The sequence below is a fragment of the Myxocyprinus asiaticus genome, chromosome 49, assembly GCF_019703515.2.
Source record: "Myxocyprinus asiaticus isolate MX2 ecotype Aquarium Trade chromosome 49, UBuf_Myxa_2, whole genome shotgun sequence".
NCBI lineage: Eukaryota > Metazoa > Chordata > Actinopteri > Cypriniformes > Catostomidae > Myxocyprinus > Myxocyprinus asiaticus.
Genome location: NC_059392.1, coordinates 10,638,680 through 10,650,571, shown reverse-complemented (window position 1 = coordinate 10,650,571; position 11,892 = coordinate 10,638,680). Strand labels below are relative to the sequence as shown.

Here is an 11,892-nt window from a genome sequence, read left to right as displayed (position 1 = left end):
CAACATGTAGCTACACAATAAATAAATTATATTGTATGTATTTTAATGTTAGTACATAATAGTTAAAGATACCTAATATACAATGGGACCAAAACCAATTTCCCCTAACATTCTGAGCAGATTCCATTCTATATAGCTCTCCAACTGAGATTTCATGTTTCACTTTAAATTAATCTCTGAATGTCAGTTGAAGAACTAACATTGTGAATGTGCATGCTCTATTCATGCCCAAGTTCATCTGTTCCATTAACACAACACCTTAATTCAATGAATCTTTTCATTTGAGCCCCTCTAAAGAGGACTGTTAGAAGTCCTCTTGATTAGAGGACTAAAATGCTCCTTTTGATACAGAAGTGGGCATTGTCCTTCTCTCTCTTGTCTGTGAGGAAGCAGAGCATTTCACCAGTGGTGCCGAGCTGAGTCCTCCTCTATCTCCCTGCCAGGCTGCCTGTCTTACCAGATAAAAATAGGGGTGCAGAAACAGTCAGTACTGCAGTTAGGTGCACTTACGCAACAAGCCATCTGAATACACAGCATGTAGCTTTGCCCATTAATGACACAACATTATATTCTGGGAACATTGTGACATTTCCTTCTTACTCGCCAAACGTAAACAGTACCTGCCCTTGATGTCATAACTGCTTATTGGTACACTGAATAAAACTACAGCTTATTAAGCAATTCTTCTGACTCTTTAATCGGGTACACATTGTCCTTTTAAATGTGATGACAACCTTGTGTAATAATAACCCTACAGAAAAAAAACCACTAAAACCAGCCTAAACTGGTTTGCTGGTTTTAGCTGGTCTCCCAGCCTTTGGTCAGTTGGCTGGTTTTAGAGTATAGCATATCTCTGTGATTTCTAATTTAGAACTTTTTATCTGGAAAGCATCAGAATATAATTAACATCTGCTAAACATCTTAAAAAGGCCAGATTTTCAAACATAATAAATTAAAGTCTTATCAACATCATAAAAATAAATCTTTCAGATGTAAACACACACATTAAATAGATGTCTGGATGATGTATGTGTGCTGTCAGAATAGTTTGGGGCCCTTTTCAAACTGAAGGCCATCTTGGCCAGGTTGGTTGACAAGCTTGACAAGCTAAGACTAGCAAAATATCTTAGGTTGGTATAAGCTTTTTTTTTTTTTTTCAACGGGGAACAAAGTAATTTTCCAAAAAGATTTTGTACATGCTGTATCCCTATTTGATTTTATCTGACTAGCCTAGGGATAATTTGACAATGCCGTGATGTATACACTCGCTTTGCACATTATTAGGAACACTATGGTCCTAATTAAGTGCCCAATGTGGTCTTCTGCTGTTGTAGCCTCAAGGTTCGATGTGTTGTGCATTCTCAGATGCTATTCTGCTCACTACAATTGTACAGAGTGGTTATCTGAATTAACGTAGCCATTCTTTCAGCTCAAACCAGTCTTAGTTGTATCTGCATATTATGTTAGGATCGGACAAAGTATATGTATCAAAACAATGACACACATCACCTTTTGCCACAAAATATTTCACTACACATAGCTTTGCACTGTTGAAATCGTGTTTATATAGAGCCATTTTAAATCTGCAAGTCAATGGAATTTCATCTACTTGTGCTTCAGCTCTTTGTTTCTTTTGCACTATGCTGGGCACAAGGGCTGCAAAGCACTCAGTCGGGGCCATGAAAGTTATTCACAACACTTCCAGCCTACCTCCGTCTCCTCCAGTCCACACTCGGCGATGAATCTTGGCCAGACCTAATGTTGAGTATCTAAAAAGAGCCGGCTGGCTGTGTGGGTGTTTTGAGTGGAGTTCAGGCCAGGAAGTTGCCTACACAGCCCTCAGTCTGAGTCAATTTTCACAGAGCTACATTAGGACAAAGCATTTGAATATCCGACTGTAAAAAGCAGAGTCTGATGCAAACTCACACTCTCCTCAACCCCCCTTGACTGCTTTCCCTATACGCCCCCTCCACCTCCACATCACATGCTTCTACACGACTGGGCTCAAATCATAAAAAATCCTGTCAGGCTTGTTTTTGGTCAAAATAAACATGTTGAACAGGGTGCATTTTAAACACTTGAGAATATACATCGGGGTTTGAAAGTCGATAGTTCACTTGTGAAAATGTTTGTTTTGCATTTTTCTAATTTAATACCATTTTTTACCATTACAAATTATAGTATTAGCGTAACAATTTGAGCGAGAAGTTGAATCACAGGAAAGCCACAGGAGACACAGGAAAACTAGAGCTCTGGGGTACTCAGCGTGAAACTCAACACGCTTTCAAAATCTTGGCACGCAGACACCACAAAACTAATGCACTTAATATGAATTCTACTGAGAATCATCTAATTTAAATTGCTGGGGAAGAAGTAAAACCTCTCAAACTATTAGATAGCCCCGACATTATAAACAGCACTGATAGAGTAGACAACACCATGCATCACCATTGTGGCAGACAAGCCTCTCGTTCATCGAGAAAGGAGGAAGAAAGGACCGGATTAACAATCAGAAAGACTTTCATTCAACATAAAACACTGAACTGAAACATAACAAAAGCACGCACACGAAACACTGTTGCGTGTGTCTCTCTCTCTCTCTGGTGTCCCCGACTCCTCCTTTTATCTCTCTCCCGCTGATTGGGCAACTCAGTGCCGGGCGTGAATCCTCTCGGCCCGGCCACACCCTCCTCCTCGTCACATACCCGCACCTCCCGATTCAGGCCAGGGAATCCTACGGTCTGACTTTCTCCCTCCCTCCCCTTTGGCCATTCCGTCACTGGCTGGTCTTCCCCGCCTCCTGAGTACCTGGGTAGGATGAGGGGAGGGGAGAGAGAAAGATAGCGGGAGAGACAGAGAGATAGAGAAGGAGAGAGAAAGAAAAAAGAAAATAAAAATAAAAACTCTGGTTCCCGACCACGCCACCATTCGGTCCTCAGCTAGCTGTCCAGTGATCCTTCGCGGCGCCAGGTGATGGCACTGGATTCCACCTCCTGGCCGCCGGCAGCGGCTCCTCTGTCCCCTGGTGGATGGCAGCGGTTCCTACTTTTATCTCTCTTTTGCTTACTGGGCAACTCAGCGCTGGGCATGTATCCTCTCGCCCATCAATTATTAGGCTTTTTAAAATGCAAATCCTCACCCTTACTAAAATGTATCATGTTTATTCTGTTGTAACACAGTGACAGAAAAGTTATAGTTTCATACTAAATCTATTAGGAGGAATCTTCATTTTTATATTATTTTAAGCATTTTTTGTACATGTTTAGGCTATTAATTTTTGTAGAAAGACTAGCTACATTGACCTAACTAAGGTAATGATGAGGAGCCATCCATTGTGTTTATGGCCCTATTATTTGGCTACCAATGACAATTAAACAGTGGAAGAACTATGATGGGCTAAACATTCATAAGGGCAAATTAAAATTGTAGAACGAAAAGGTTTAAAATCTGGACCTTCATGAATTTTGGCCAAATTATAGACAAAGTTTTCCTCCTGTTCTAACAAACTGGTCCTGTTTACCTTCAGATATTTCAAGATATGACTTACTATAAATTATTAAGAGCCTGATGAAAGGAAAACAGTATTTCAAAAGGACACAATCATTTTTCTGGAAGCACAGTCCCATGAGTTCAGTATCGTGAACCGAACCAAATAGTGAGATGAGTGAACCGTTACATCCCTAGTTAACATGAATTAACAATGAGCATTTCTTTTACAGCATTTATTTTTCTTGGTTAATGTTAATTTCAACATATCCTACTACCATTTTTTAAATCAAAAGTTGTATTTGTTAACATTAGTTAATGAAGTATAAACTAACATGAACTAACAATGAACAATTGTATTTATATTAACTAATGTAAACAAAGATTAATAAATGCCGTAAAAAATATATTGTTCATTGTTTGTTCATGATACCTACCCTAACAAAATCAAGAGTTCTTCGAAAATTTGATGCAAACTTGACGCAAATTCGCCACTGATAATTTTCACATGCAAATGAGCTTTGCAGTAAAATTGCGGTAAATTGTCCATTGTTGCCAAAGGTTTACCAGATGTTCACCACTACCGGCGTAGAGCTGCAAAGTTCTCGCAAACATTTGTGCAGAATCAAAAGCTCATTTGCATGTGAATATAACGAGCTGCAATTTGCTGCAAATATGCGGCTAGTTTTTATTTTTTTGTAATGGTAATGCATTAACTAATGTTTACAAATGGTGCCTTGTGTTACCAGTTTATTTCTTTAATATTTCTTAACTTGCTCGTGGTATTGCAATGCAGAACGGTTAAACCCTCAAGCCTTTATTTTGGCAGAAGCTTTTATTTTGGCAGGAAACTGAAGGAACTGTTTCAGTTGCTTGTAGTTGTCTTTAAAAACTCTGTCCATAAAAACCGGTGAGATTGGGTTGTTTTAGATTTGTATAGTAAATTGTAGCATAAAAAAATTATGTGAAATAACACCGAACTGAACTCAGAGCACATCTGTCACTCAGGGCACCAGATAGATAGAATTTGTGTTTATTGAGCACAAAACCGCTCTGAAGCCACTGAAAACTTGGGTAATACATGTATATAAGAAAGCATACACACAAAAATCCCAATTTAATCCCTGTGTGTAACTCATACACTTTTAATCGAAAGACATTGTTCAACTTGAATGTAGAGTAAACATTTTGCATTTGTCAGTGTGATGTTGTAATAACAGAGAATGTGCGGTAAGGATAGCTATAGTGATGGTAAAAGATGAACTTCCACGTATGTATTTACAAAGAGAGGCACGAGAAACATTTTTGTTCTACACCACCCCCCCCGCCCCCCCAACCCAACCCCTCCAGAGAGGTTTTATTTTCTTTGAAGGTGAGGTTAAGTGCACTTCTTTAACCTGTGTGCGCCTGTCCTTTCCCCCGTCATTGTCAGTGCTTCGTTCGTGGGTGCCGGTAAATAAATTCAGTGGCGGCTAATTCCCTTGACATTTACACATCTACTGCGGTGAGTCATTTTTGGAGGGAGAATGGAAAGGAAAAGTTATCAAAAGATGGGTTTATTCTTATACTTCCTTTTATGGTGTTCCCAGTCCTATTTGTGTGTGTGTGTGTGTGTGTGTGTGTGTGTGTGTGTGCGTGCATATATATTCATCTGTGTGTGTATCCACGCCTACACACTCTGTTGTTGACATTGCCTGGCATTCTTTCTTCCATTTACCTCAGTGACTGTAATCTCAGGGAGGACGTCAGTGTGCAGGCTAGTGCGTCATAAAGGGAAGCATCACCTCACGGCGAGTGCACAGCCGAGGAGCTGAGGCATACGGAACACAGCACTGCCATCTATCTCATGCTGTTCTAAACAAATCCCTGTCTCTAATCCTGAAATGCAGCCATTTAGATTTCCTTTCAAAAAGCGACAACAATGGAATGCTACACTAAAGCGGCTCAAGGTAAACATTAAAAAATCCTTAAAATCCTTCTTCTAATGACAATTACATGAATGCGGCACATAGTATGTGGGTAAAATAACATCTCAGAGTGAATTATTACACAATAGAGACACAATAAGCCAGTGCTGAAGACATTCAAAATGGAAGTTTTGTTGCTTTTAGTCCATGTGTACTTACATTTGTATGCTAGTGTACTCGTTGACAAAATTATTTATTTAAGCAGCTATACATATTCATAACAGAAACAGAAATATTGATGACTCATCATGCACCCTACGCAGATTTTTGTCCAATCAAATGATCTCAGGTATAAGAATGTTCTTCCCCCTAATACTACCTGGCTGCAACCGACTAGCAATTAGCAAAACATTGAGCGCATTTACATGCAGAAGTTTACACAGATTATGCTGAATTAGCCAACAACGTCTTAAGGTCATGTGACGTGAAAACAATGAGTGCCGAATTTGCGGCAAATTTGCGGCAAGTTAGTTTACCAGAACTCTCGATTTTTGTAAGGGTTTCTGCTGTTTTTACCGGCTTGTTCAATGTGCGCACGTGTTGTGCACACGATTGTTTACATTTTTTCGTCAAAAGTAGAGATTAACCCAGTGATTACAAGTCTCATGTAAACACATTTTTTCTTTTTTCTTTGTCATATTTTTGGTAGTTATTAGCATATTAGATATGTGATATGTCCCACCTCGACTTCTTGTTTTAAGCAAATACATCAACACAAAAAAGAAAACAGCACTTTCTTCATGCACATTCCTACTGTGAACAGTTCATCGGTGCACATTATTCTGAAGAGAAAAAAGTTTGTCTTCGTAATCTTTTATTAAAATAAAACTTGCTCTGGCCCTTAAAAATGTCTTTCCTTTACAGTTGATGTCACCATTTTTTCTTTACAGTTGAAGCCCTGCCCTACATTTCTTTCTCTTTGAATATCACTTTCACTTACAAATACAACACATTACTGAAGTAAAATAAGTTTCAAACACCATTTCATGTTGACTTCAAAAGTCAGAGGTGAGTTTATAGCTAACTCTGTACATCAGTTATTGATTTAATGCATGTTAGGTTTAATATTTCACTTCAGTATCTCCAGTTGCCATCTACTAGTGGTCACATGACATACCAGTATCTCCGAAAAAGGCCTAAACTAAAGGTGAAAACCCTGGGGGTACTTGTCATCACACATACACAAAGTGTGAACATGATAAACATGATATTGCTTTTTCCTTAAGAGAGTAGAGGTGCAAAGAAAGTTTAAATTGCATTGAAAAGGCAATGGGGATATGAGTGCCACAGAGGAAACTTAAGTCATACTATAATAGAATAAAATGGTAGAATCACTGTAATACATGGTCTCAAATGGCTTATTGCCTTTATAGGCCATAAGCTGGGAGGCAACTTCCAAATACAGGTTTGGAAGTGGAGGGTAAGTAAATGATGACAGAATTTTCATTTTTGGGTGAACTATTCTTTTAACCTATCTGTGAAAAGTTACAGAACATTTTTATAATATTCATTGTCATTAAAACAGCATGATTCCCATGCTTGAATATTGATTAACAGTCTTCCAAACAGTAATTAAAGATCTGGACCATTTCTGAGCACTATTAAACTGTTACATTCTCAAAAGTGCCCAGGAGATAACGCAGAGAAAGAGCTGATTCATAATTCTCTTATTCTGTTGCATAAGAAGCCATTCGAACGATTTACATTGGTCTATGTAAAAATGTGCTAGATGTACTTCTTTGGCCATTGCTCCGCGTCTCGCAGTTTTTTTTCAGCGTCTCGTTTTTAAAATGGAGTGTCAATTTAAAAGAACTTCAGCTTTTAAAAACACATCTCGAGACACCAGCATTATGTTCCATTAGCTGCAAAATAATGTTGTCTCCTCCTCTCTCCTAACTTTCTATCGTTCCTCTTGCAGATGTATCTTCACTGACTTCCAGAAGACCATCATTTGACTCAGCATATCTTGAAGGTTTGTTTTGCTTTTCATGGTGGTGAGAAGTCCAAAAGCACAGGTAACACTTCTCCAATGCAAAGCTAGCTCCATTCATCCAAATGTCATCACTGCCAAGACCTGAATTGTCCCATCCGTTACCTTTGTAGGCAGCCACAGCATAATGTCAACTGAGGCAAAGTTGATCAGGACATATCAGCTTGTCTCTTCATGGAAAATTTCACGTAGGTGAGCCCCATCACAGCGTGACATCTGTATGCTAATCCAACTCCATGGGTGGAGCGCAGAAGAGGAATGAGCAGTCAAGCATTTATGAAGCTTAAAGTTAAAGATAATTACAGTGTGTCACGTTGATCATTGATGCGTCTGAACAGATCGCTGGACGGCCTGCTGTTATGATTGAGATGATGCCACATAGAACATTGTGTGTTTACTGACTAGCATTTCAGAAAACGGAATGCTCAATAACAGAACTAAAAAGGATACAAGAGTAATATTTTGTTGCTCAAATGTTGTTTTTTAATAGCTTTTATGTTTTCATTTGTTTAAATTATGTTTTAAACAGATAGTTTACCCAAAAATGAAATTTCTGTCATCATTTGAGGAGAAATGCTCCCTAACAAAAATTGAGAGTTCATGTCAAATTTTCCGCAAACTTGCCGCAACTTCGCCACTGATTATTTTCACATCCAAGTGAACTTTGTGGCAAATTGTCCATTGTTGCCAAAGTATTGCTGCAGGTTCACCACTACCGGTGAAGATCTAACTAATGGCAAACTTCTGGCAAACATTTATGGCAAATAACAAGCTCATTTGCATGTGAAAATAATGAGTGGCAAATAAGCGTCAAATTTGTGCCGGTTTATATTGTTGAGATCTCTTGTGAAACTTCTGATTACTAGGGTCTATTTCTCAGAAGAAAAATCTGAGAAACAAGAGACTTTGCAAAAGTCTCCATTTGCTTGCTGTTTAAACTCGTTGCTGTCTAGGAGAAACAATTAAGATATTAGAAAGATCTCAGTTGTTTTTTTACTTTCCTATGGGATCTGCCATTGGAGACTTAAACCGCAAACTTGCCACAAATTTGCCACTGATAATTTTCACATGCAAATGAGCTTTGCGGAAGCGGCAGTTTTTCCATTGTTGCCAAAGGTTTGATGCAGGTTCACCACTACCGGTGAAGAGCTGCAAAATTCTGGCAAACATTTGTGGCGAATCAAATGCTCATCTGCACTGAAAATAATGAGTGGCAAATTTGTGGCAAGTTTGTGGCTAGATTGCCATGAACTCTAGATTTTTTTGTAAGGTTATAGCTGCTGAACTTTCTGTTATGCTAATCTCAATGTAAAAATGTTTGCATTAGCATTCATTGCGTGACCCACTCAGTGGCTATTTTTAATCTCAAAGACCAGATATTCTAATATAGACAGACAATAACAAGAAGTTGGAGGAGGACAAAAGTCACTAGTTGAGCTCAAGAACTGATGAGTACACAGTCCTCACTTCACTTCCTTAGCATGTGACGCTATAGACAGGCGCCATATCAGTAAAAGTGCTGAGGGCAATGCTGAGAGATGGATCTGGACAATGGAGCCTAGAAATGCAGGTAGCAGCCGCAGCCCTACCCCCATGAAGTGGTTTAGCAATCCCTAACACTAACACAACCTTACACACACTCAAACATTCTCAAACACTTTGGTCCTGAAAATCAGCCAAGCCATGAAGCTAACACAGAGTGGATGTCTATTATGAAGGTACTGAACTGCCAGAATTCACATTTAAATCTGCATGCAGGAAGAAAAAAAAAAAACACACACACACACAGCATGACTACCCCTGAGCCCAGGCAAGCCTTACATAAACTTCCCTGTGTCTTGCTTCCGCAATGTCCCCCTGGCAGCTGTGTCAACACACGCAAGGGTCCTGACCTTAAACAAACCCTCAAGAAAGTCATTATACACTGTCCCACTAATTTACCCACGTAACATTTGGATATGTAACAACGGTGTGAAATCGTAAATACACAATAAAAATAAGGGCTCGGAAGCTTTTTTGCTTGCTATGTTTAAGGAAGCTGTGTGTTTTTTAAGAGGTTGTTTTTTTGGTTTGTAATAATGTTGAAGAATATTGTGATAAAAACAATACCTTTTGTGGTTGATGGCAGTTAACACAATGTGTTTTTAAAGGAAAGTTCACCTAAATATGAAAATTCTGTCATAATTTACTCACTCTCACTGTCGTTCGAAACCTGTATGACCCAAATTTTATCTAAATTAAAAGTGATTTTTTTGGTGAAATAAGATGACGTCCCTTCAGTGGCATAACTTGGACCCAGTGCAAAAAACCTGTTGTGCCCACTCCTTGGGGAGCTTGAGTCGTTTATCGTCACTCGTCGGGCCCGCAGTAATTTTTATGGTTCCTTTTGGTCAACTGTTGTGGGCCCCCTCTCACCCTGGGCCCTAGCGCGGCTGCCAACCCTGCCCTCCCTGTAGTTACGCCCCTGCACCCCTTCCTGAGTGCTACACAACTCAAGTTCTTGCTTGAACACATGTGCCACTGTAAACAAACTTCTCTCAAAGTGCTCATGAATGTGCAATGTATGTCAGATTTTCACTGAAAAATTACTTCAATTTTAGGATTAGAGTCAGTATGCCTTTAGAAGACTTGCAATATGACACACAAGCCACATGGACTCATTTTATGATGATTTCGGGTCCTTTTTTAAACTTTAAAGTCCCTATCAACTATTGTATGGAATATTAGGACTGGAATTTTAAATGTAATATCATAAAAATGTTTCTTTTTGTGTTCCGGAGAAGAAAGAAAGTCATATGGGTGAGGAACGACATGGGGGCAAGTAAATTATAACATTTTTGGGTGAACTATCCCCTAAAGTCAAACAGGATATTATGAAACCTTAAAAGGTTTTACATAATCTGGTTGCCAGTATTTCTGAGAACAAAAAGCAACAGTTAGTACTCACAATCAGTCAGTTTTGCTTGTCAATGAAAGTTTTATGTTTTGTTTGAAACCTCTTTTTTTTTTTTAGACCAACTAAATTAAATTCATGCCAGTTATACTGTATATTATTGCTAACATAAATTAGCAAGCAAGAAAGCACTGAGAATTTATAGGTGGATATTATTCTAACTGCTTGATGTTATTTATTCTTCGTTTCTGCATTTCTACGTCTCTGGTTTCCACTTTTATCTGTTTTTCCAGAGGGCCCCTTGTTTGGTGTCATAACAAACCGCCCAGTCCCTTCACATGATTCTGTTCTTTTGACTTTGTTGATATACAGCGTCTGAAGGTGACTGACTGAGTGTGTTGCTTTGCTTCATTTTTGTTTTTCTTCCTTCTCATTTACACTGTGTCATAATGCATCACAGAGGAAGTTGCAGCTTTGCTGTTTCAAAGTGCTCAGATTAGATGCAGATTGGATTCAAAGCCATCGCGAGGTCTAATGGGTGGCTGGGGTGAGATGGCATGGCGAATGTTGCTTCTGAAGGTTCATGTACCCTGAGATGTACACAAATTACTTCCCAGTGCCTTTGCCCATCAGATTTTTTTGCATCAATTCAAAAGTGTTTACTGATCCTGTGGCTCTACTTGATAGTGCATTGCACAAGCAACTTTCAAGACATAGGGACATGGAAACCAGGAAGTTTCATATGGTGCATTAGCATCCTGGGCGACCCAGCTCGAGGTCCTTTCCCAATCCTGATCCCCCTCTTCTCCTTAGTCATTTCCTGTCTCTCTCCACTAACCTGTCTAATAAAGGTGAAAATTGTCCAAAAATATAACTTAAAAAATAAAATAATGGTGAACGTGATTTGGAGGTAGCATTTTCACTCGAAAATTTATTTTTTACTCCAGTGATGGTTTAGGATTGGGGTTTGGGTTCATAAATTTGTATTCCTGTTGACTGTATGGCATTATTTACAACTATAAAAACAACTCGCTTTTGGCGCCACTCTGTGGACATTTCTCCCAGGAAACTGGAGCTTACACGTGCCCATATGTTCAACAATTCTTCCAGCTTCAGCCACTCAGGGCAGTGGTTCGAATTTCGGTATGCACAAACCAATTTCAGCTGCAGAACTTTCGACCTACTATTTCACAGGTTGATCAATCTGACATGCTCCACCAGCTAAACCAGCACAAAACCTGCATAAACCAGTTTAGACCTGCATGGAGTACACCATACAGTGAGTCAATGTCACCTTGCCGACCTGTTATAGGACAACCAGTTGTTGAAAACCCCTCATTGTTCACTGGCCCCATTTAAGCCCAGCTTCTGATAAAATTATGATATAGGTGTTTGCCAGGCCAAGTGTTCTCCTCCGGAAATCAGCCACACACCGAATACACACGCAAGCAGCCACCTCTTCAGGCCTGGCCCTAGGCCCTATCAGCCATCACTGTGTCACAGCGGGGCTGGTGACTAACGGCTTTGGCTGCTACTTTAGCAAGGAAGCGGCTGAC

General features: G+C 39.4%; 1 long non-coding RNA gene across 1 annotated transcript; it reads left to right on the top strand.

Annotated features, from left to right (window-relative positions):
• Nucleotides 1-4,936: 4,936 nt before the first annotated feature.
• On the top strand, nt 4,937-11,239 carry LOC127438019 (uncharacterized). Its single transcript, XR_007896647.1, has 4 exons — nt 4,937-4,990; nt 5,209-5,435; nt 7,372-7,468; nt 7,557-11,239. It is a non-coding gene; the product is annotated as an uncharacterized LOC127438019 (long non-coding RNA).
• The last annotated feature ends 653 nt before the right edge of the window (nt 11,240-11,892 follow it).